General features: G+C 42.5%; 1 long non-coding RNA gene across 1 annotated transcript in view; it reads left to right on the top strand.

Annotated features, from left to right (window-relative positions):
- Positions 1-5,816: 5,816 nt before the first annotated feature.
- LOC149857120 (uncharacterized) overlaps positions 5,817-25,448 on the top strand; it is a 50,512-nt gene continuing 30,880 nt past the window's right edge. The window contains exons 1-2 of the long non-coding RNA XR_016444219.1: positions 5,817-5,898; positions 10,274-10,354. This is a non-coding gene — a long non-coding RNA (uncharacterized LOC149857120). The remainder of the gene's footprint in view (positions 5,899-10,273; positions 10,355-25,448) is intronic.

Genomic DNA, 25,448 nt, shown 5'->3' with positions numbered 1-25,448 from the left:
TCAGGCCCCAAATCCCAAATGTTGAGGCTGGAGGACAACATGTTATCAGGCGTGTTTATTCCCAGGTTTCCACGTTTTTGTTGTTTTAAAGAAATTAATAATTACTTTCAAATGAGAGAGAGGCAGAAAACACGAGAAACTTTGAAATGGACAAAAGGAAAACTGCTGAATAAGATGCACATGATTAAGTAGATGAGGCATTGCCTATGGGCCTGGAATAGACTAGAATTTCTACTCAAGCCCCAAAACAATGCAGAATTGTTGTTCAGTATACAGTACACCAGGAAGATTTTTTCCAAAGTCTGAAACATCCATTTTAAGTAAGTAAACTTGCATTGCTCCATGGTGTAACCCTAATTTATAATATTAAACCATTTTTCCTCTGTGACAGGTCCTCACCCTGCCACCCAGGAAGGGCTGCACCTGAGCCTACTCACCCACCAGAAGTTGGCTGTTCCTGGTACTTCTGGGGGTGTTGCTCAGTGGTTCCTACACAGGCTCAGGAGCACCTGCCTTGGTGTGTCTTCTGTGGGGTTCCTTTTCCCCTACACCCCACCCCTTTCCACTCAGATGTTACTGTAGATCCAGGCCCTGCCTTGATGTAGTTGCAGATTTTCTCATGTGGCAGCTTGACAGAGCACAGGTGCCACAGGGATCTCCCCATAGTTTTGCCGCTGTCCAAGAAAAATGCCAGCACAAGAAAAAACTTAACTTAAAAGGGCTCAGTCTGTGCAGTGGGCAGGGCACCATTGCCTCCGTGCTAAGCTGCTCATTTTTGAGCACTGGGGATTGAGGGGCTGTTTCCCTTGCCCTTCATCCCCTTCAGGTTACTTGGTTCTTTTACCCTGGGTTCTTTCCAGTCAACCAGTAGGCCAAGTGTACCAGGGCCTCAGGGTGCTTGCTTCCTGGCCTGCTTGGGGCCAACTATCATAGCTGTTCCCCGTCAGCACACTTTAGGCATGTGGCTGTGCTGTGGGTGGGGATGTGGGACTTGTGAGCTGTCCCTCCAGAGCTCATCCTTGTCGGGTGCATGCAGGGCCCACTGGGATGCACTCTCCCATCTCCTTTTGACCGTTGATTCTCCAGGAGGTCCTTCCTCTGCAAAGGTGAGTATGCTCGTCAGTGTGCCAGGTCAGCCATGAGTGGGGCTGAGAGGTTCGGCGTTGCCTCTGGACTTCAATCCGCCATGGACTGATGGGCTCCTCTGGCTCAGTCCAGGTAACTTGTTCTTGGTGCATGAAGTTGGCTTCTGGCTGGCTGTATGAGCAGCACCTGGGTTTTCCCTGGCTGCCTCCTGGTCAGGCATGCGTGCCCCTCAGTCTTGGTTACCTCCTGGCTGAGGCATGCATGTGCTGCTTCTCTGGGCTCACCAACTGGGAGGGGAAGTGTTGGGTTGCTTCCAGGGGTGGTGTCTGGACGCATTTTCATCTTCGGTGTCTGAACACATTCTGCCTTCCTCCTGCCTCCAGGCAGGTTTTAAACATGTGGCCTCTGGGCTCTGTGCCAATGGGGAGTGGGCCTTCAGCCGCAGTGTCAGCTGAGCCATTTGCAGCCTGGCCATCAGGCGGGAAGCCTGTTACATCCCCACTTTTTGGTGTATGCACCCGTTAGATATTTACAGACTCTTGTCCCATTTTACTTTAGCTATCACTTGGCCAGGTTAACTTTCATAAACATCATTTACTTTTATAAACTTGCCATATGTATAGTTTAGTGATTAGAGCTGGGGATAGTCAGTGACCTGATGGGTGAACTTGGTAACTCACTTAACAATTCATTGCTTGGATTTTCTTATCTGAGATGTGTAGTGGCACTTTACTTAGCCCAGATCCCAGAGGTATTGTGTGTCTTAATAATATCTGTTGGTCTTTGATAGCTTTGGAGAGAAAGCACTGTATACAGTGTATTTTTAAGGGCCAATTTCCTTTTGAGTTCATGGCTTGTGAGTGTAAATAAAAGCACTTTTTGCTGGTTTAATCAGATGCTTAGATACCTTAGTGTGACCTCAAAGGCATTTACAGGATTGCAGATACAAAGACAGATTCATGTTTGAAATACAATACTGATGTTTAGCTTCATAAAATATTTTATCTTTTTATAATTTATCAACTTATTTTGTTACTATAAATTGAATATGGATATAATGCACCTTATTGGCCTAGGTTTAAAACATGCTATTTCACTTGATGAGCCAGTAGGATGAAGCTGAAGATTTACAAGATAAAGACAATGTCGTCTTCAAGACATTCCAAGTAATATGGAAGATACTTGAACAGATATTAGTTTCCCACTGTGCTCACTTGTTACACAGTAGCTAATTAAAAGGCATTTGACAAGTGCATAAAACTGAACAAGCAATGTCGGCTGGAGGCCCAAGCAAAATAAAAAAATAACCTAATAATTCCAGAATTCATTTAGACCTGAATGTTTTGATTGTAAATGGTTAATAAGATGCTTGTTGAACTGTCGTGTTCGTATGCTTTGCTATATAAAGTAGTACATGACCAGTTAAACTTTTCTCCTATGTAATAAAATTATACAAATCTAAATTATACACACGTTCCCAAGTTCCTAGACTTCATTAAATACTGAGGGATTAAAAACTTGTATAAATTAATCAATGTGCTATAATCCTAAAAATTATAAAACGAGCCCTTGAGGAAGTAATGTAATACTAGCTTTTTAATTAGTATGACACCAGAGATTCATTGTTCTATAATGTAAGTCATATGTTTATGAATTGTGCTATCATTTTAAAATAGAAAAACCTACAGCATTTGTACAAGATATAAGTAGGTGGCAAATGCTTCAGGGCTCAATCCTAACTCATTCACATAAGTAACCTACTTAGGTGAGTAATCCTATATTCATGTGACTAAGGCTATACTCCGAGTAGGTATGTGCAGGCTTCTGCCCCAGTGAGATTTTGGGTCCTGTTCTAGTTTGGCCTCTTTTGTAATCTACATTGTGACCACCATCTTTTCCTGCTAGTTTCAGTGGAGACATTATCCTGAGTACTGGTTGCAAACTCAAGGTTGGTAAATTCATGCCTGTTTGTTTTAAGAAGCAGGCAAGATGGAGCATTGACTCAAAACTGGTGCAGTCAGTTTGAGAAGGGTCATGAACGTAATTTAGTCGATATTTTACACCTTCCAAATATGGACAATAGTTTGAGAGACATTGGGTCCCTGTAGCTTTAGTCTGGTATATCAAATCTCTCAGTTAAACTAGCAACAGCAATACTCAGGATGTCAGCTGCTCCATGTAGAAAACAAGAGCAAAGCTAAATGTTGTTCATGTAACTGATTTAAATTTTCAGAGATTCTCAGAAAACAAGTTGCAAATAACCAATTGATTAAATGGTTGTTTATTGAATAGTGTCCACTGTGTAAATGGGAAGCCAGCGGGTGGCAGAAAGGTGCAGGTGGGTAAATGCGGGAAGCCATTTAAATAGTGGAAATGGCATCAGCCATGTGCCAAAGCCTATTGACATGTATGTTCATCACAGAGACCTAAAGGCAGATGCTATTTTTCCTTTTGTTTTGAATGGTATCAGTTCCGGAAAAAAATGCTTTTAAATCTGTCACGTCTTGCGCGCAGAAGCTGATTTTCAAATAAGATCCGTTCTGTTCAAAATACTGCGAGGAAGGGATAAATCAGCTTCAAGTTTTGAACATTGCCTGCAAAACTGCATTTCATATGTAAAATGAGCCTCATATGATCAAATGACTGTTGAAAGAACACTTCAAGGAAGTCCAAATTATGAGTTTTTTGGAGTTCTGTACTAAAACATACAGTAACTGAACCATTTTTGTAAGTACATAAAACATTGCTTCTAGGCTACCAACTTGTATTTCATGTTTCAGTTCAATGCATTTTGAAGCAGATGAGACAGTAAATCATGAAAAATAGGGTTTAGAAAAGGTAAGTCAGGTTTACTGTAACTATAATAACTGCTACAGTCTATAAACAGGACAAGTCTGTGGCTGGACTGTGAAAAGGTCAGATTCATTCCTTAGCTACTTAATTTACTCTTAGGAAATAAAAATACAACAGCCTTTGAGCAAGAAGCCATATCCAAGACTGTAAGAGCCTCATCTCTCTTTACATGGCATGAATGTATTAGACTTGGTTTTCACACTTATCAGTTTGAATTTTTAATTAATTACATGGTTATATTTGTACCTTTTTTGCCTTTCCTTTTCATAAAAAAATAAAGCCGCCAGCAGATAAGTTCATCTGAATAGTGAGTGATGAGTGAGTGGTGTTCATACAGTTCCCTAGAATATTCATTAAAAACAGGACCTTGAGGAATTCACACCAGGAGCCTGATTCTGAGAATTACTCTCACATAGTTTAAGAAATAGGAACACATCTTGTGACGTACGCATTTGATCAAAATGGATAGGACTTCAAATTTTAAATATGCACAATGAACAGTGGCCAGTAGCGATTCAGAAAACAGTATCTATTTACAGTTTTTTTAAAAGGAATAAAATCTCCTTGTTTACAGACAATCCCAGAAGGAAAAAAAGTGAATTAACTAACTTATCTGTTATGAATGATTCACCCAACATATACTACTCCCTAGCCCCTGATTAGCCTACTCATTTAACAGATGTGGTGGAAAGTTTTCCATCATGGGTTTAAAAGGTTAAATATCAAGCTTGATATTCCACCTGTTGTATCACTACTTCGTTAGTCTCCTGTATTCCCCTCGCTTACCAAATACAGATATATCTGAACATTTCACTAAATTGTATTTAAATACAGCATTACCCATGTCTAAAATATATGTTAAATGTCACTTTCTGCCTCGGGTTAGGACTTGAAGTCCAAGCGGGATAGACCCTGGAATCTCATTGCTTTATAATGGTTGTTGAAAGGTCCACAGTGCATGATGTAATGGTAATCTCAGACCTGTTTCTTGGTTGTAGAAGTCCATATCACAAAGCCATCACATTAATTAGTGATAATTAGCCTATTGGGCTGCCTTAGCTGAGGAGCAAATAGAGAATGTACTAACCTCTTGCTCCTAAAGGAACTTTGTCTTGTAGGTTTAAATGAGACATCCCAAAGTACAGGGAAAAGAATATACTAATTGAGCTGTGTGGAAAAATAAAAAATATCAGTGCACAATACCATCAAACTGCCAATTGGAGCAAAGTATGGTTTAAGTTTCGGTATTAAAATGCTTCCCTGCCCTCTAATAATCTGTGTTTCTTCAGTTTATGCACTCCATTTTGCTGGCAATTGCTTTTGACTCTTTGGCTATCTTCCAAGCCAATAATGCTGACCAAATTATTTTTGTAACATGCAGATGCTAACAAAAGGGCGCCAGGTGTTGTTTTATTATAATAAAGATGTGCAAACCTTTGCATCTCACAAGTTATTTACCTACATAAATCATCACAATGTTCTTTACATCGCTTTAGTAAATTTTGAATAACAGGCATCAGCTGTTATCAGTACATGCCCTTCAATTTTTGTCCTAGGTATTTTGCTTATTGGCCCTCCTGTGACCCATAGAGTCATTCACTAGGTCCTCTTTCTGATTTAAACACTTACTGAGTGATCAGAAACAAAGATGTTCAGTAGCTTAATTGCTAAACACTACCTATAAAAGAGAGTAGGCAGGTAGTATCCAAAGGGAGGCTGTATTGTGTATAAATGTTATTTGGTAAATTAGATGTACATAATTCCACTTAAGTTATCTCTGAAGTGGTAACCTTAGGGGACAAGATGTAATGGTGAAAAAAATATTAGCTAGTGTCACATAGTTTTCTTTCTACTGGTAGGTTAATCAGCAGGGAAGTATGAGTTTGGGTGAACGTGGAGCCACAGACATAGCCATCATAATGGTGAAATAAGAAGCTGTTAGTTTTGGCAGCCCTGGAGGTAGGACCACTTATACAATTCTTCTTTACTTTATTGTTTGTATTACCAAAACACCTAGGAACCCTAATTATGGAGCAGGATCCCATTGTGCCACATTCTGTACAAACAGAGAGCAAAAAAAGACAGTGTCAGTCCAGAGAGCTTAATATATAACCATAAGAAAGGATGTAACAGATAGATACAGACAGGGTCAAACAAGAGCACACTGGTCAGCATGACAGACTGTGTTCTGAGCCCACCAATGGATTATCAAGTTTTTATGCAGGCTTGACAACAACCCAATTGAATCATAGAAAATTAGGGTTGGAAGGGACCTCAGGAGGTCATCTGGTCCAACCTCCTGCGCAAAGCAGGATCATTCCCAACTAGATCATCCCAAGGCTTTGTCTAGCTGGGTCTTAAAAGCCTCCAAGGGTGGAGAGTCCACTACCCCTCTGGGTAACCTGTTTCAGTGCTTCACTAGTAAGAAAGTCTTTTTTCCCTAATATCTAACTTTAAACTTCCTTGCTGTAACTTGAGACTGTTGCTCCTTGTTCTGTCATCTGCCACCACTGAGAACAGTCCAGCTCCATCCTCTTTGGAACCACCCTTCAGGGAGCTGAAGGCTACTGGTAAATCCCCCCTCAGACTTCTCTTTTCCTGACTAAATAAGCCCAGTTCTCTCATCCGCTCATCAAGAGTACTTTCCCCCAGTCTCCTAATCAATCCCCAGCCTCTCTTCAGTTTGTCTACATCTTTTCTATAGTGGGGGGTGCAAAACTGGACACAGTACTCCTGATGTGGCCGCACCAATGCCAAATAGGGAGGAATAATCACTTCCCTGAATCTGCTGGCAGTGTTCCTACTAAAGCAGCTTAGTATGGCATCAGCCTTCTTCACAACCAGGGCACACTGTTGGTTCTTATTGTCCACTGTAATCCCTAGGTCCTTTTCTGCAGAGCTGCTGCTTAGCCAGTTGATCCCTAGCCTGTACCGGTGCATGGGATTGCCACCCAGACATCAAACTATTGATTGCTACCCTTTGAGTGCACCTTATAGTCCATTCATCCAACCCATACTTCCTTTGCTTGCTTGTGTGTTGTGGGAGATCATATCAAAAGTATTGCTAAAATCAGGGTATATCACATCTACTGCTCTCCCCACATCCACAGAGCCAGTCATCTAGCCACAGAAGGCAAACAGGTTGGTTAGGCATGACTTGTCCTTGGTGAATCCATGCTGCCTTCTCCTCCACGTGCTTAGAGATTAGGGTAGCCAACCCTCCTGGATTGGCTGGGAGTCTACCAGAATTGGCATCGATCTCCCAGTGATTATTGAAAGCAATTTGGGAGATTTTAATAGGATATTAAAAAAAATGAAATGAATGACATTTTTGTCATGTTGAAAAAAAAAATCTTCTTCAATAGCTTCAATAAGAGTTGGCAACCCTATTTGAGATGGAGTCTTTGAGGTCCCACACCACGGTTTTTTCAGGGACTGTGCTGAGATTGACTGGTCAGTCGTTCTCTGGATCCTCTGTTTTCCTTTTCTTAAATATAGGCACTATATTTGCCCTTTATCAATCAGGTAGAATCTCTCCCAATCACCATAAGTTTTCAAAGATAAGGGCTAGTAGCTCTGCAGTCACATCAGTCAACTCTTTCAGTACCCATCTGGCCCCATGGATGGGCCCCATCTAATTGTCTAAATAGTCCTTAATTTGTGCCTTTACTACTGTTGACTGCTCACCTCCTCCCCAAAACGTACTTCCTGGTGCAGTAGTCTGAGAGCTGACCTTGCCTGTGAAAACTGAAGTGAAAAGGCATCGAGCACTTCACCCTTTTCTGCATCCTCTGTCACTGGGTTGCTGCCCCCATTCAGTAAGGGACCCACACTTCCCCTGACCTTCCTTTTGTTGCTGACGTACTTGTAGAAAATGCTATTACCTTTCATGTCCCTTGACAGCTGCAACTCCAATTGTGCTTTGGCCTCTATATGGCAAAGGCTTGAACAATCCAGCTGTAAAATCCCAAACATGATGTCATGACTACTCAATAACAACTGAGACTTTGGTAGGTTCAGGATGATGAAACTTCTCACTCCCCATGCTATCCTTGTAGCACATAAAAAACTATTTAAACATAAGGCATTGCTTTAGCATCATTCAAACTTCACAAAAACTGTGGCTTCTTTTCTTCCTCTAATTTATTTTAGTCTTGCTGCTGTAGCCCAGTGGTTAGCTTGCTGGTCCCTTTAGGCCTACAGTGGGAGCCCCTGTAGGAATACATCAGAAAAAATCCCAAATAAACCAGAAATGACCAATAACTTGGCTGGCCATGTCTATTAATTGCCCAAATATAATTCGTTCTTTACATCCTCTTGTAATACCCAAAGGAAACCCAGTCTGCAAGTGAGAGAGGAACAGTGGGGAAAAAAACAAACCCTGGTCTTATCCAGGTCACTCTCCATTTTAGCATCCACTCTCTGCCCCTCAGTGACACAGGATATTGGGCAAGATGGACCCATGGTCTATCCTGTAGATGACAATTCTTATATTCTTAAATGCAGATATCCCAGAGTTAGGTAGTTGCAAGCACTGAGTATTTTGTGAATCCTAATTGGCTTCAGCAGTTTAATCACTTTTACAGCACTTTTACCACTGCTTCCATTAGACAGCTTTTTTACAGTGAAACAAAGGATATTCCATCTGGGAATCCAATGTAAATCTGCCACAGGTAGAGATCCCAAATTTTAGTAGCGAAAACCTTGGTTGAGATTAAAAATTTTTTTTTTTTAAAAAGTGCTGTAGAATCAGGCCATTTGTAAATTCAAATTCATTAGTATAACCAGTGTCTTGCTGTGTTCATGGTCAATATTGTGATGTAAAAAAGTAGTTAATTGCACCAACCAGTTTCATCTATTTAAACTGATTTTACACACATCTTATGGTTAATGAGAGGATAGAGCACCTGCAGTATTCATTAACTGCGATTCTCTAAAATTTTCCTAATCATGAAGCAAACTGTTTCTATTTGAGCTATATTAGTTTGCAAAATAAATGACATCGTGTGGAGGGCCTTTTTGGGAATTCTAAGAGCATGATGATTCTGTCTTCAAAGGATGTGGACAAAGGGTTAATTAATGTCTGTAACGTTTTTACAAACAAGCCAAGCTAACTGAGTGAGGCAGATTGCAAAATCCAATTTAAGCTTTAATGATTATTTTACTGCATGAAATTACAGACTTTCCTGACTTAATGCATGGACTGGTCATCCCTTTTACAGTCCATCTCTACCCTAATCACTGTCATTGTTTTTCTTCCCAGAGAAAGGAAGGCTGAAAGATGACCTATTACTAGTCACAGCACGTTGCTTTCACTGATTGGAAGGCAGTCACACACCACCAAGCATTTATTCTGTTTACTGAGATGTAACACTAAGGAACAGCAATTCACACCTGCAGTGAAGCTGTTATACTTCCCATCTCTTTTCTTTATTCTATTTTTATCCTTGTTCATTTATCCTGTTTTCTTTAAATCTTCCCCCTGCCTTCTCTTATGATGTCATTCTTGACACCTTCCTTACACCTGCAATAAGGGGTGCATAGGATGGTGGCACACTGTTTTAGAAGATGCTGAATGTACAGACACTGCCTGTAACGGACATCTTTTCTGTCTGTGCAGCTTGAATAGATGCTGTCTAGCCAATGCATGCAGTACTTAGCTAATTCCCAAATCAGATATTCCACAGACCGTGAAAACTGTACAAGAGATCTCCCTCTCGATGCACTAAGCTGTTGTAAGGGACCACAGAAATCCCCACATTACAGGTACAATTTGGCTTCTTTACTGGAAGACTAATCTCAAGAAATGCTCTGTGCCTGTGAATCACTGAAACCTAGTTTGTCTGGAAGCATTTCCATTAGACCAGAGGAATCATTGCTGGTAAATGTGTATCTGTTGTAACAGCTTTGGCTTCATCTGTTCAAAAGGAGATTTCAGGATGCTAATCACTCAGCGTGATTAGATTTCTGAACCAAAAGAAAATTTGTGAGCAAGGACTCCAAATTGTTGTAAGATTTTTACAAGAGTCTCCACCGCCCTCCTCCCATCCCCAACTACTCCAAAAGCCATAAAACAAACCCAGGAGGATGCAGATGCCCGTCAGGTTTTCCTAAGCATGTCCCTTAGCAATATGTCAGCTCCCAAGGTAAGCAGGACTAGGCTAACAACTGCAACTTTTCTACATATGGCAAGAAATGGGGACTTGGATGGTAGGAAATATGTTTGAATTGGTCTTAAGTATTAAATAATGGATATGTATGTGTAGCATATTCAAATGTTTTCTGAATTTTTATGTTGAAGATTCAATTTTTCATTAATATTCCACCCCTTCAGTTGTGCCTGGGGACTGTTAATTATATTTCTGAACTGCTACCGAATAAAGTCTCCGCAGAAAAGTAACAAGAAGATAACACTGTAAGTAGCTAATTTCCATGCCCCTCCCCTTCTCCCCCTCCCCACTATCTGCTATCTCTAAGCAATGTGTTATTAGCCACCTACCCCGGCCTAAAAACAACTTCATTTCCACATTGTGCTTCACCTCACTATACATTCATTTACTCCTGAGCAGACATTCAAGCCAGGACTTTGGCACAGGATTCCTTAAAAACATCCTGAAAATTAAATGCATTTCAAATGAGAGCAGTCATTAGTTAAGTTAAACAGCCATAAGTACCCTTTAAACATTTCAATGATACGCCACTACAGCTTGAGGTCTATCTTTGATCATTTTGCCCAGGTCATGCCCGGGTATTGTACGGATGCTTTGGGGAAACAAGATGACACACTTTCATTCCTCCAGTATCCCAGGATTCGCAAGTCCCAACTACTCTACCCCTCCTACCAACCAAATCTCTAGTAGTCCCCTGTTTCATGCTGAGAACAGCCCTCTCAACATTTAGCTTGCAGAGAGAGCATGCAGTCCAGTTGCACGGTCTCACTGCCTGGGTCTCGCTGCTCATGCTCAGCACAGCCACTGGAGCTCTAGTCAAGGAAGATATGAGGTTGTTTCTTCCAAATGCTTGGCCTCCCTGCCCTGGGCTCTGTGCTTCACAGGGAGCTGCAGGGGCTCAATTCACTGGAGAACATGCTGTGAGGGAAGCTTGCTCTCCCCGGCTGCATGGTCTCTCTGCTGCAGCACAGAGCACCTGGGGATCAATGCAAGGGAGATCATGCAGCTGGGGAAGCATGCTGTCCCTGGCTACATGGTCTCTTTGCCTGCGGGCTCCATGCTGAGCATGGAGCCGCTGGAGCTTAAACAACTGGAGACCGTGCGACGCAGGGATTCTGGGACCCACTGCTGTTAAGCCCCACAGGGAGATCCTGGGGCTGGGGAAAGGATACTTTCCCTGGATCCAGAGTCTCACCTCTTGTGGGCTCCACACTGAGTGGGGGACTGGCAGCCTTAAGTGCAGCAAGATGCTGGGACACATGCTTCCCTGGGTCCAGGGTCTTGCCTTACTGCCTCTCAGTGGTCTGGCCTGGGTGCCCTGTGGCTCCACTCCTGCCTGAGGTGATGGGGACATGCCTCCTGCACCTAACCCGCCGGCCCATCCAGGACCAGACTTAGTGCTCAAGGGAACACCACCTTCCTCTACCCACCTGGCCAGGGGAGGACATAGGGGAAGGGCCATGTCTCATGTGAAACTTTAAAGTCGCCTCAAGTAAACTGAGCTTAATTAAAGTTTTCCTACACTTTGTGCCAGGCTTAAAGGCACAGGCAGGCCTGGAGGGGAGCCTCAGGTCCTGTTTTGCAGGACTCTTTGCTGGCCACCTGAGCTCCACTCACCAACTCCCTCCCTCCCAGGATGGGTGGGACCATGGAGGACTTGTAAGAGGAAAGCTGGGCTCCCCTAAACCCTCCCACTCAGGACAGGACCACTGGGGGCTCTTCAGGATTTGTTGCAAGGAGCTTTGTGCTGCAGGTCCTTTCTCCCTTCCCCAGCCAGGATGGCACTATACATCCCTCCATGTCTCTGCAGCCCCTTTCCCATCTGCATGGCCCCCCCTACTCGAGACCCAGTCCTGGCCCTCCAGCCTTCCCCAGAGAGGGCAGTGCCAGGGGGTACAAGGCCAGCCAACTGAGCTTGGCTAGGGGGCTCCCCAAAGCCCAGCACCCACAATTTATTAACACATGTCATGACATAGTCTTTATTGTTTTCAGTTGTTTTATTACATTTCGAATCAAAATACTTTAAATAATTATATAAAACCACTTTACGTAGCCTTAAAGGATGTATGTAGACCTAGGTGAGCCCTCCGTGGCTGTATCTTCCCTCTTCCATGCCAACCAACCCCCTACTGCTCCTGGCTGGCCAATTCATTGCGCTTTGGTTTCCCTGGCCCTGCAAACCCTGTTTCTCAGCTCTGCCCTGGTATATGTTCTGTGCCATGCAGTAAGCATGTTGGTTCTCAGCCTTGTGCCCTGGCTATTCTTCCCCTCGTCTGTACCCTGGGCCAGGACACCTCCTCCAGTCCAGCCAGCGCAACCCCTGCTGCCCCTAACCCAACTCCTCCACACTACCCAACCCCAACTCATTGAGACACATGCAAGATTTCAGTCCTTCCCGCCCCCCAAAAACTTAATTCTCTTTACCCACCCCCCAAATAGCTTTTCAAGATTTCTCCCTCCCCACCCTCCACTCTGGCTGTGGAGGGAGGGAAGCCACAAGATCCCATGCTGGTTTCTCTGCTTTTGGGGTACTTATCACTTCCCCCAATCCTCTCCTACTGCAGGGGAGGAATAGAGAGTCCTAGCTGCTGTCTGTGTTCCTGCTCACCAGACTCAGTGGCGAGTCAAAGTGATTCTTTGGGTAAATCTGATATCTTTTATTAGACCAACTCAAATAGTTGGAAAAATGCTTTTTTGCACAGAAGAATTTTTCTAACTATTTGTGTTGGTCTAATAAAAGATACTGGATTTACCCAAAGAACCTTGTCTAACTATGTCCTTAGCCCAAGATGGCTATAACATATACCCCTGAAATGACATGAAGCCTTCACCTGAGACTTTTAAAAACACCATGATTTTCTGACATCATAAAATTCCGTAGATTTGTGACATTTATACAGGTAACCTGTGCCAAAGCTTCAGTGAGGTGGTGGGGCAAAGTGATCCCAAAATACTGAGCTTCCCTAATGCCTGTTGTAAATTGGAACTGAGGGTGCTTCTTGCAGAATGAACCCTCTAAATTGTGGCCTTCCTAATACTGGTTGTTCGCACGGATTCAGCAGCATGCATATGGCAGTAGATGTCTCTGGTACAGATTAGTTACTGAATTTTGTAAGAAGTTCATCCTAAACATCAGAGTTCAATACTGAATGATGAGTTGATGCAGTAATTAGTGCTGAGCTATTACCTAATGGAACAAAACTGTCACTTTATTTTGAGAAAACATTCTGGTTCTTATTTCAGTCTACTTGAACCCTTATATTCCAAAATGTATTTTAAAACTTATATAGACAGTTCAGGACATTGTTTCATCTGGTGCTCTGTTATGGCTTGTTTCCAGAATTCAAGGCTCTGTCTTTACTGCAAATTACAAGCACGTTTCCAACATCAGTGCAACTACACTATTCTTGGAACAGTGCAAGTGGCATTGTGAACTTAGGCTTATGCTATGATGCTAATGCCTACGTAACCTGGCCTGCATTCATGCTTATACTTTGCAGCCTCCCTGATTTTGGACAGTGCGTGGGAATTTTTATAGAGCCATCTAGCCCTGCATGTGAAATACGGATAAAACTTTTGTTTTGGTCAGAAGACACTATAGAATTAAGGAAAAGTGAAGGGAAATTTCAAGTAGTTTGCATAGGTGTCTAACTCTTTCTGCAAAGAATTTATGTCACTGTGCATCTTTACTGCACTGAGTAGCCTGAATACCAATAGGCTTTAAGCCAAGTGATACATTAATGTCAGTTAATCCCCGTACTAACTACACTCCTGTGTAGAATGCTGTGGGTTCCTATAACTAGCTTAATAACAGTAATAATTACTGTTTTGAAGAGATTGGGAAATAATTTACTAAGCGTGTTGCTTTCAAAAGGAGCTAAGATAGTTGGGGTTAAGCCCCTATGAAATGTCTGCTACGGATTTTTTTGCCAAATAAAATATGTCTCTATTAAAAATTCACAGGAGCTGGTGGAGATAGGTGTAGATCCAGAATTATAAATTTCCAACACTGTTGGTGTCTATCTGTAGTTTAATTGCAGTATGTTTTGTTGTGGAGAAAGCGACATCTAGATCCATAGCCAGGCTCACAAGCTTCAAGTTTTGTGTTGCCACTTAAACTTATAAGAACTTATAATACAATAACTAGGCCAAATATTTTCAACATATTTTAACCCTTTGTGTTAATATGCTGATCAGTTTTTTTGGTTGTTTCTGAGTGATGGTACCTGACAAAGTGCCCATTAAACTGAATGGACTTAGCATTGTCACCAAAGTTTCATAATGAGTTTATTATGAAATAATACATCCACTGGGACAATTTAATGGTGTCAAGGTTTATGGAAATGACATCAGTGAAACCCTCTGGAGAGTATCATCATTTTATGGTTGTGTCCAAGTTATGCCAGTACAAACAAATCTTTGAAGTAATTATAATGGCAAGCTGCAAAATGAAATGAAATGATCTTTGTCCAGGTGTATGTGGAGGCCATCATGATATAACAGCAGTGTAGTAGCTATACATGATTCTAGAAAGAGTATTAAAATGTGTAGGGCAAACAAATCTCATCACTGTAGTTTATAGATAAATAGTGGTTACACTGAGTGTGGCAAATTCTTATTGATGCTGGAGATGACTGTTTTACAGAAAACATGACATGAGGCTATCATTTAGGATATTATTAAGACAGAATCATCAATCCGCAGTATGAAAAGGGGCCTTGTTAATGGCAAAATTGTGCTTCCAGTTCAGCCTCTGCTGTAGTTTTACCGGGACAAGTTAGTGTAGAGCGGTAACATTTCTGCTTGCCCTGTTGAGCCTTGCCTCTACTTCAAATGGGCCTGTAAATCAAGTAATGTACCAGTCTAGCTGGTCACTGATGGCTGAATCCCCAGTTCAAAAGCTGCGTATTATAGGATAAGGATGAAAAAATACATAGGGGATTTAAGAGCTGCATCAAGTTGTTCAATGTTCAGATTGTTTTGATTTTTTTCTTCTTTTTGTTGTGTCTGTTGCAAATGCAGTTTTCTTTTAGTCCCTGCCTTCTTTTCTTGTTGCTCTCATTAAGGATCATCACACCCTCTAGCAACCAGAAATGTGGAGCTTTGAATGAGAAGTATCAGTGAGGACCTTATACAAATAAGACGCTGAAACCGCTATGGTACAAATCAGCTAGTAAATACTCACTTCCCTGTCTGGTTTGTATATATTTGGAGAAATGGAATTTATCAGGACCTGTGATTCTGTGCGGTGTCATCTTTTCTTATCTCAGCATCATAACTAAATAAAGTAATTCATTTTTATGATTTTTTTATGACTGCTCGTGGATGAAACATGTGAGCTGCAATCCATACAACTTCTTGAGTTAAATAAGGGAGGCTAACCAACCTAACACAAATTTTCATTCTTAGCCTGTGGATTCAGGTCTTGTGCTTTGTTTTTCTGTGGTCTGTTTGCATTTAATATATTGGGGAATTGCTGGATTTATTCAGTACAACTACTTTATTTCCCAGTCAGAAACCCATGTGTATTTTTAAATATTAACATATGCTGTGGTATTGTTGCAGCTAATTCATCAGAGAAACATCCTTGTAATGTCTATGCTATAAACTGAAATGTAACCAAACTTTGATTCCTCTTCACATGGTAAGTGGAAGCGACGACTTTTAGGATTGTGATGCATTTACCACTTCCAGATAAGTACACGGGACACAGGACATTTTCCCTCAGGGGATTCCACTTTGAAGTTCACTTCCCCCAGGTAAGGCCGGTGTAGCCAGTCTGTATTTGTGCAATGTGCACCGAGGAAAGACTCCGTTCCAACCCAGAGCCAGGACGTGGGGTTTCAGTGCTTGCAATGCTCCTTCAGTCTGTGTATTGAAAGGACATCCACAAGCCAGTCCATTTCACTTGGCAAACTGTCATAGTCATTGGATCCAAATATTTTCAGAGACATCTTGTCCTAAATCTGAGCATAGACTGCCTGCCTTAACAACCTGCATGAGATAGCATGGAGACCTCTTCCATGTGGCCCAAGGGGACAGTCCTTTGTTAGGATCTAGCTTGTTTGAAGTACGGTATTGGGGCAAAGGAGTCAGGAAGAAGGCCTTTATCTGCAGCTGGAGTTCCCTCAGCATTGGAAGTCACTGGCCAATGAAAAGGCCCCATACCAGTCCCCATGCTCCCCCAGCACACCTCGTTGAGTAGGAGGTAGTTTGGTGTTCCAGAGACATCCTGTCCTAAATCAGAGCCTACGCTGCTCCCTCAACATCCTGGAGTAGGTCTTGGCTGGTGCATGCTGATTTCCAGCACTCAGTGGCTGGCAGACAGACCTTGGGAGACTTGCTTTATGCTAGAACCTCAGTCACCTCCCTAACATCTTCAGTGATTGCATATAGTTCAGTCTGCTCTATTTCTTCAACAGACTGCTGGTTTAATAATTTTCTAATCCATTATCTTGGCCTAAAATGTAAATTTGAGTTTCACTGTAAGCTTGTAATATTTTAAATTCCTCCTATGCTACATTTGGCCTCTACTGCTCATCCTGTTTACTGGGACATAAAACAAAAGAACAATAATTTTCACTAGAACACACCTGCAATAATGGCTCACAGTATTTAATTTTTCCCTTGGTTTCCTGGTAGACTTTGTTTTGACACCTGCAAACAACCTTTTCCAAATCAAAGTGAGATTTTCTCTCCATGTAATTCTGCCACCCAAGTCGATCTGACAAAGTCCAACTAAGAAACAGAGCAATTATAAACACAGTTTCTTCTAGTGTTTGTTCTGTTTTTAGCTGTTCTCCCAAGTAGAAACCGATGTCTAATGTTTCAAGCTTAGCATGCTAAATTAATAAAAAAACTGACAATTGGACTGAACAACGTAAAATACAACCGAAGAATCCTTTTTGATCTGACTTAAGCACATCAATTTGTCCTTAAATTATAGACGTTTTACTCTCTTTGACACCGTTTATTTATTTATTTAACAAGGTTACAGTAAAATGCGTAACTGGAATGATAAACAATTTTTTGGCTCTGGGAGCCTTTTTTCCCCCAAGAGACAAAAAGAACAGTTGTTGTTCTTGTACTTCTTTCAATAGACAGAATTTGTAAGCTGAAACTCCATAGGGTACTTCCCAAAGCAACTTACTGTGGTGAGAAAAATGAGGCATGAAAGGAAGAGGGTTATAAACTGGGGGTCTGGTCAATAATTGTGTCCATGTCCACATGATGCCTGAAGTTTTATACATATTGGCAGGAATGATGGATTAATGTAACCCCAATAAAATTCCCTAGAAATCAGCAGCATTACCAGAGAGGTAAATGACTAGTTAATTTGGCTGGGGCACTTGTATTAACTGTAAGTTATGCGTACCTAGTGTTGTTTTATATTATCCTGTGCCACTTCTCTTTCCCTGAACCTTGATTTGTGAGGTTAATGTCGCAGTATTTTCACTTGTCAGGCCCATAAGAGTGGCTTGCTCCTACTTTGGCATTCATGGGTTAGATCCACTTCATTGGCAGAATATCATGTTATAAGCACTAGGTCAACAGCTGTTGCCATGCTACAGATGTCTGGATTAGTAATCTTCATGAAAGTGAAAACATTTTCTTTTTTTCTGCTTTTCTTTCTCTTAAGAGGTATGCTGTGAGTAATGTGGGAATTGTTCAGCCTTAATGCCTTGGTAGGACACTAGGAAGTGTGAACGGGAGGGGAGGGTTTGTTTTTATTCAAAGTAATGCACAGCATCCTGTAACATAGCTGCAGAATTTCAGTCCGTCTCTGGGTTTAGGTGGGGTTTGTATTGTATTTAAAGACTTATCCTAATACATTTCACTAAAACTGTGTAGTATTAACACACTGTCTCCAGCCATGCTGCTTGACTTTATTATGTCTCCATCAATAGGCTGTGCCTGTTAAAATATTTTTAAAAACAATTAAAAAAGTATGGAAAGGAACATGTGAAAATCCGTCCTTTACTAGACTTCTTTTCGGGGACAGAAATGTTAAAGATGGATGACAACCTTCCATTATTACAATTAAGGGATTTTGTCCATGGTTTACTTGTCTTGTTGTAGTAAGAAATAAAAAGCAAATATGGATTTGCTTTTAAGAAATTCATATGTCATTCATTGCTAAAATAAGTGATTGTCCTAGATGATTGAGAGGTGAAAATCCAGTTCATTGACTAAATGACTATTTGAACAAAGTCTGTAAAAGGCCAGAACAGAATCTTTAAGGCATCTGACAAAACTGACTGGAAGTCCATAAATGAAGGAAGAAGGGAATTTAATCTGGCACCTATTGAAGTTTATGAGAGCATTTCCACTGATTTCAGTACCAGTGATTCTCAACAAGGGTGCCAGGGCATGCTTGGGTGCTGCCAGATCCTTTGAAGAGTGCTGAGGTGAGAGGAGATAAGCAGATAAACTAAGCAGATAAGCACAGCTTGTTCAGGCCTAGATGATTCTGCACCCCACTGCCCATTTACAAAGAGGTGAGCACTTTAATGTATAAATTAGTTTTTGAAATTGGGTGTCACTCCATTCACAAAAGTTATAGGGGGGTGCCTCAAATCCAAAAGGTTAAGAACCATTGCAATAGACATTGGATCCAGCACATGAAGGCTAGGGACAGACATTACACACAAACCAATTTAAGTGATCAGAACCTGGTTTAAACCTGTAACAGAACAGACATTCAGTGTACGTAAACCAGTTTGAAAATGGCCCAAACTGGTTTGAGATAAACCTGATTGAATGTAGTATCAGACTTAACTGATTTGGCTCAAGCCAGCTTATACAATGTCTGTCCCAGACCTCTTGCTTGTTTAAATTAAACCAGACTCTCCCAACATCTGGAGATGCTCTCTGGTCTGGGTGGAGTTCTGCTTTCTGCTCCAGTGAGCTGGACTGGCCCCTCCCCTCTGTTCTCTAGCTGGAGCAGGGGCAGGGTGTGGCCAGATGCTGGCCTGCCGTGGCCCTTGAGGCAAATTCTTCCCTCTGCCCCCTCTCCTCCCTCTTCCCCTACTGGCAAACCTTGCAGACTGCAGCTGGAGTTTGCCAGCCCCAGCCACACCTCCACAGCTTGCCTGCAGCCAGGCAAGGAGGAGATTAATTCCACAACATGTCCCAGATGGGGGAAGAGAGGCAAGCTAGTCCTCTGTGTGCAGATCCAAGTCCTGTACTTGTGAGGCCAGAGCTAAGACCTGCAGGACCATACTGAGAGGTGGGAAGTGTTGGCAAAGACCTGACAGTCATAACACATGCTGGAGATGTAGTTAAGGGAAGTTGCAGACAGCTTTACCAAAGAATGCAGAGCTACTTTTACATTATAAAGCAGAACTTGTAAAAGGTGGGAATACCTAAACAAAGCCTTTCTGAATGCCTGGCTGTAGGGTTAGTAAGACTAATTCTTGTCTTCCTGGTTTACATTTTAAGTTAGACTAAGTTGTGTATGCTGTGTTTACTAGGCTGCACCTTAGCTTAGGTGAATATTTTTGGTAGTTCCCTGGTGTATACTTTGCAAATTGCTGTGTTTAAGACATGCTTGCTTCAGAGAAAAGACTTTTTCCACATTCCCGCTCCTTAGTCTGGCAGCAGCTGCCCCCTCCTCCTCCCCGGATGGTGGCTGGCATCCTGTATGTTGTGCTAACCCTGGCTGGTACCTGGCCATGCCCCCTCCACTCCAGCAGGGAGGAGTGAGAGCCTTGGAGGGTGTCTTTCTTTCCTCCCCTTTGGCAGTGACTGACAGGCATGCTCTAGTATCCCCCAGCTTATGATTTATGCCACTGCAGGCATGTGGCTTCATATTCTGATTTAACAGAGAATGTCTGTCCAGTTATTAACCAGTTTAAGCTGTGCAGCTTAGACTAACCTGCAAAGAGTGAATCAATTCAGGCTCAGGCTTTTTGAATGTCTGTCTCTAGCCAAAGAGAGCTCCTCTGTTCTTACAGGTTCTGTGGCTAGTATTTTGCCATGGAAAATTATCAGATACACTGTGTCATGTTTAAGGGAATAGGATGTTGAGCTAGGCAAAAATAGGACTGAAGGCAGAAAAGGTGAACTCTGCATGATGACTGCAACTAACCATATTTGTATCAGATTTAGAGTATGAATTTTCCCCTGCAAATCCTGGGTAGTCATACTTCTATGTATGAAGTGTTCTGAGCATTCAAGAAATACTTATTAAAATCTCAGTAATTTTTTGATGATGATGATAAAGACATTTACCAAAACACTATAGAAATGCTTGGAAAATGCATTTGCCCAGTATTTATTAAGCAGTGACTACAGTTAACTAGACAAAACATAAACACTTATTACAGGAAAAAAAGGGTAAGCGCAGTTGAGAAAATAATTTTAAAAAACAGTTCAAATGTTTGGTAAAGACTGAGTCATGTTAAATAATCAAGCAAGCAGAATTTAAACTGTCATCTAGAGGGTTCAGCTGGATTTTATTTTAAGGCTACAAGACATACAATACTAGAAATCAGAATTGCTAGCTAGATTAAGATAGACTGAGCCAGGGAAGCCACTGGCTTTTCATACATTTCATAGACATTAGGGGCTGGAAGGGACCTCATGAGATCATTGGGTCCAGCTCCTCCCCTCCCTCCCTCCCCCCACCATAGGCAGGAAGTCAGCTTGGATCAAGTGACCCCAGCAAGAAATAAATCCAACAGTTTTTTTGGAGGAGTCCAGAGTAGGTGCTTGTACCATCTCTGGGGAGGATGTGTTCTAGACCCTGTACACATGCCCCGTAAAGAACTTTTTTCTTATATCCAATCTAAATTGGCCTTCCTGGAGTTCATGGTTGTTAGACCTTGTTATCCCTTGGGGAGCTCTGGTGAACAGATATTCTCCCAGGTCCTGATGTACGTCTCTTATGAAGTTGTAGGCTGACACCAAGTCCCCCCTGAGCCTTCTCTTCTCCAGACTGAAGAAGGTTTTGTTTGGTAGGGACATGCTGAAGTTGTGTGGACTTTGAGATAGGTGTCGTATTGTAATGCTTAGTATAGAGTGCCAGCCACTGCTAAAGTTATAAAAAATAGCAGGTGATTTGGCAGCTCACCCTGACATTCTTAGCATATTGGCATTAACTGGCTGGAACAAACAAAAATGGCAAGTTTCTCTCAGTAAGGTTTTTCTGATTAATTTATAAAAAATATTTTTTTTTGTAGAAGTAGCACATTTTTATTTGGATGGAGCAACTTTTCAATATTTTTAGATTTCCAAGCTTTCCATATTTTAGTCAGGAGTTTGCACACCTAAGGGATTGGCATTCTACTTAATGACATAGTTTGTTAGCCATATTCAGATTTGTTAGCCATCACTGATCATAAAATGCAAGTATTTAAGTCTCTAGGGCTGTAACAGTCACTACATTCCAGTTATCAGTGAAAATGCTGTGCTATACATTGCTGAGCTTGTTTTCTGTTACACACGGGGAATGCTATGAATATTTATACATTTGATTTATAAATTCCTTATTAAGAGGCCCATTACTATGGGGAAAGCAATTTTTCCAGTTACGTGGAGAATGAATTCTTTTTCCCTTCTAATATGTAACAAACACCACTGTTCTCAATAAATGTGGGGTCATTCCTAAGCTTGTTCAGGTCCTAGGTTAGAATTCATTACAGCCCACTAGTGATAATTGTTTTCACATACATAGCACCAATTATCCCTGGATTTCAAACTACTGCACAAATATGATTACCAAATAAGCTTCAAACTACTTTCCTGTGCTATAAATGAAATATAAAAGGGTCATTCATGCATCACTGGGGTGCAATGTGACAACATGACAAAATAATTGAAATTGCAATAATTAGCTGAGTTGGAATTTGGCCAAGAGGCTGAGCTCAGCTTTGCTACTCTTATGGAAATATGATATCTTTTAGTAGCCAAAGGTAGTTAGGACCTTTTTTAAATACTGTACCTAAAAGATACTTCTCTTAATAGCATAGGAGCAATTAACAGAAGATGGGGGCACTGGTTCATAGGTGGCTGAGTGGAAAGAGAGTCAGCAATGGTGTCACCACTATCATCTATGTTCATTTTGCTTCATTAGCCAGGTATGTACTCAGGTTAGTTTGTGATCTGACAGGGTCAGTGCAAGATGTTATGGCTACCAGTCCCATAAAATCAGACTCTCTGGATGGATGCATCCAGCTGCGTGCAGATGTGTGGTATGTGGTGCCACAAATGGCACATGCAGGTGTGCCCCTCACTGTTACCTTGCAGTGCAAGAAAGGGGAGGGGGTTTTGACCCTGGGAAATGCCAAGGTAAAAAAACCCATGGCAAAGAAAAGTGATGCAGTGCATGTGGCTCAAACCGGAGCCTGGCTTGCTGGAGACACAATCTGGCTGTGGGCCAGATTCCCAGCTGCAGGAGCACCATGGACACAAGCTCTCTGAGGCCCCCAGGGCCCCAGGTAAAGTTGCTGGGGCCAGCACAGGTGCTGGCCCCAGCCTACTTTACCCCACCCCACCCCACCCCACCCAGGGTAACCTGCAGCACACCAGAGTGCAAGTGGCCCGAGCATTCCCTGGGGACAAGTAACAGCAGCACCAGGTGTGCCACTGTTACTTGTCCCTGGGGAAACAAATAGCCATGCTCATCTGGATGTGGCCATGGTGACTCAAATGCCAGGGAAAAAAAATATTAAACTTAATTTGAGCCATGCAGTTTGGAAGCAGAAAAATTTTCATTAGACAGATGTTTGAAAAGTAAGGAAGGAGGGAAGACCACCAGGATTTTTGGTAGTAAGGCAAAGATGGAAGCAGAAAAAATAATGTTTACAGGGAGAATGAGCTTAAGTATATATATTGTTCATCTTTTGCAAGTGAAGATGACCGCATCCAGTGGGGTGGGAGAGGGGTGGAGAAAAGAAAAAGGAAGCAAGAAAGAAAAAGGGAGGGAGAAAAGAGAATGGGAGAAAGTGAGGAAAAAGGAGAAAAAAGAGAGAGGAGGGGGGTGGAGGCTCAGTCATGTAGATATGCAGGTGACTTATAAGTCCAATCTTTGCCCTGAACAATCTTCTGCAGCAGGGGCAGAACATCAATGAGGACTGGATGCGAGAAGTCTTCATTTTCCTGGCCATGCACTTCCTTAGTGCCTCTGTCGTGCACCGCCGCTCAAAGGCCAGTGCTCTGCTTTGGACCTATGACCTCCAGGATGGACGGTCATGAGTGATTTGCTCCCATGACTCTGGGTCAATGCTGAAACTCTTCAGGGACACTTTTAGGGTGTCCTTGTACCACTGCTTTTGTGTGCCAAAAAAGTATACTCCATTTGACAGTTTGTCATAGAAGATTTTCTTTGGCAGGTGAATGTCAGGCATTCTTGAAAGGTGGCTGGCCCATCTTAGCTGCACTGGTTTCAGTAGGGTATAGATACTGGGGAGGGTTGATCTTCTGAGCACCTCAGTGTCTGGAATCTTGTTCTGCCACTTGATTTGTAGTATCTTTCCGTCTAACCATCTTTAGTGGTTTAGTTTCTTGGCATGATGCTGGTAGACAGTCCAGATTTTGCAGGCATAAAGAAGGGTGGGAGAATGATGACTTTGTAAAATGTGATAAGGATAAAACCCCAGAGGGGGACTAACCTGGGCTTGGAGATCAGAGCCAGCATGAGACCATGCCAAGTGAAGGGAGCAGCAGGCGCACAGCTGCTGCAAGAGGAAGTGCTGCAGTGGAAGAAAAAACATCAAACAGCTGAGCTGGGAGGAGCTGGGATCAGCTCCTGTGCTGGCATGGCCATGGTTTATGGCTGCGTGCCGGCGCTAATTCACTGGCCGGCCCATGGAACCAGGGAAAGAAACCCTGATGAACAGGAAGCCCAGGGGACTGGTAGTGCGTTCCCCTGTGGGCACTCAACATCCCAGGGCAGAGCCGAGACCCACAGAAGTCAATTGGTGGCAGCCCCAAGAGGGGACTGAGAGAGTGTGAGCCCAGGAGGGCACCATTACTTACCAGAAGCAGATCTATGGATTCCAGATGTCTTCCAGGCAGACTGGGCTGTCTCAGAGCCTGTGGAGAGAAGGAGAGACAGCTCTCTACACCACAGAGATGACAAGCCAACAGGATTGAGACTGACACCAGGAGACACAGGTAACCTGGGGACAGATAGAAGCTATGGCAGTCCCTCAGAGGCAAGTGCTGAGTGAGGCAAACTGACGTCCGTACACAGCTTACCATCTTGGATGGTCAAGATGTATACCAAGACTATGACCCAAACCCAGAAGACTGGGTTACGACATCACTGGTCGGTGTTAGGTGGGGTGTAGGGGAGGTGGAGCCCCCAAACAGGAAGATCGACGAAAGGATTGAAGGAGGGGACCATGTGAGATGGAACGTACATCTTCCCTCCTAAACATATTTATTTCAGCAAAGTCATGGCAGGTGAGAACCACTGAGGGCCCTCTGGAACCTCGCTTGGTCACTATCCTTCCCATGGACAACGGTGACATCTGATAGATCAGCATGCACCATGTGCTCTGGTGAATGGCATGGTTGCTTACAAAAACCTTCACCTTTGTTGACATTCTGCAGTCCCAGACCAGCTTACAGAGTCTATTGAAGGCCACGGTGGCTTTTGCTAGCCTCTCATTGATTTCGTCATCGATGTGGACAGCAGGGGAGAACGTGCTGCCTAGACGTGTGATTCCTGGGGTGTTGTGCCAGGTGCAGGTTGAAACATATATATAAACATGCAATTGTAGGCAAAAAACTTTCCCAAAGCAATATTGTTGGAAAACCCCCTGCTTCTACAGTAAAAATGAGAAGATCTATTCAATTCTGTCCTGACTGCTATGCAATGTATTTGCACCAAAATCTTTGGGTTTGGCCCCAAATTTTTTTAAAACGTGCTCAAGTTCTGTAGAGTAAGTAGGAAACACACATCTCTCCTTTGTAAACACACCTGGAGATTGTGTTGTATGTATTATACATGTTAAATAAACAAAAATACAGCAACAACAGCATCAAACCTCTATATGGGGCAGGAGTAAGTGGTGAGAAATACTAATGACTTAATGGCTGTGTACACACATTTAAATAAACTTGGAGAATTCTCCTGGGAGAAAAAAGTACTCAGAGCTGCATGTAGATGCATTTGAATGCTGAAGCTCTAAAGAGTCGTGAGTTTGCAGTGTTGACAATATACAGATGGAAGGGGGGAGGGGTTGGAGGGGCTGTGCACACATCTCAGACTGCTCTACAGGTTCCCTTAGTCTAACTGGTGACATGTGGCAGCAGTGCATATGGAAGCTCTGATTGGCTGATTTAAACATAGACCATAGATCATGAGAAGTCTTTCTGTAGCAAAATGTG

Source organism: Crocodylus siamensis, chromosome 9, assembly GCF_052110815.1.
Source record: "Crocodylus siamensis isolate JL-2025a chromosome 9, ASM5211081v1, whole genome shotgun sequence".
Lineage (NCBI taxonomy): Eukaryota > Metazoa > Chordata > Crocodylia > Crocodylidae > Crocodylus > Crocodylus siamensis.
The sequence above is the reverse complement of the archived record's forward strand: the minus strand, read 5'-3'. Positions and strand labels throughout refer to the sequence as shown.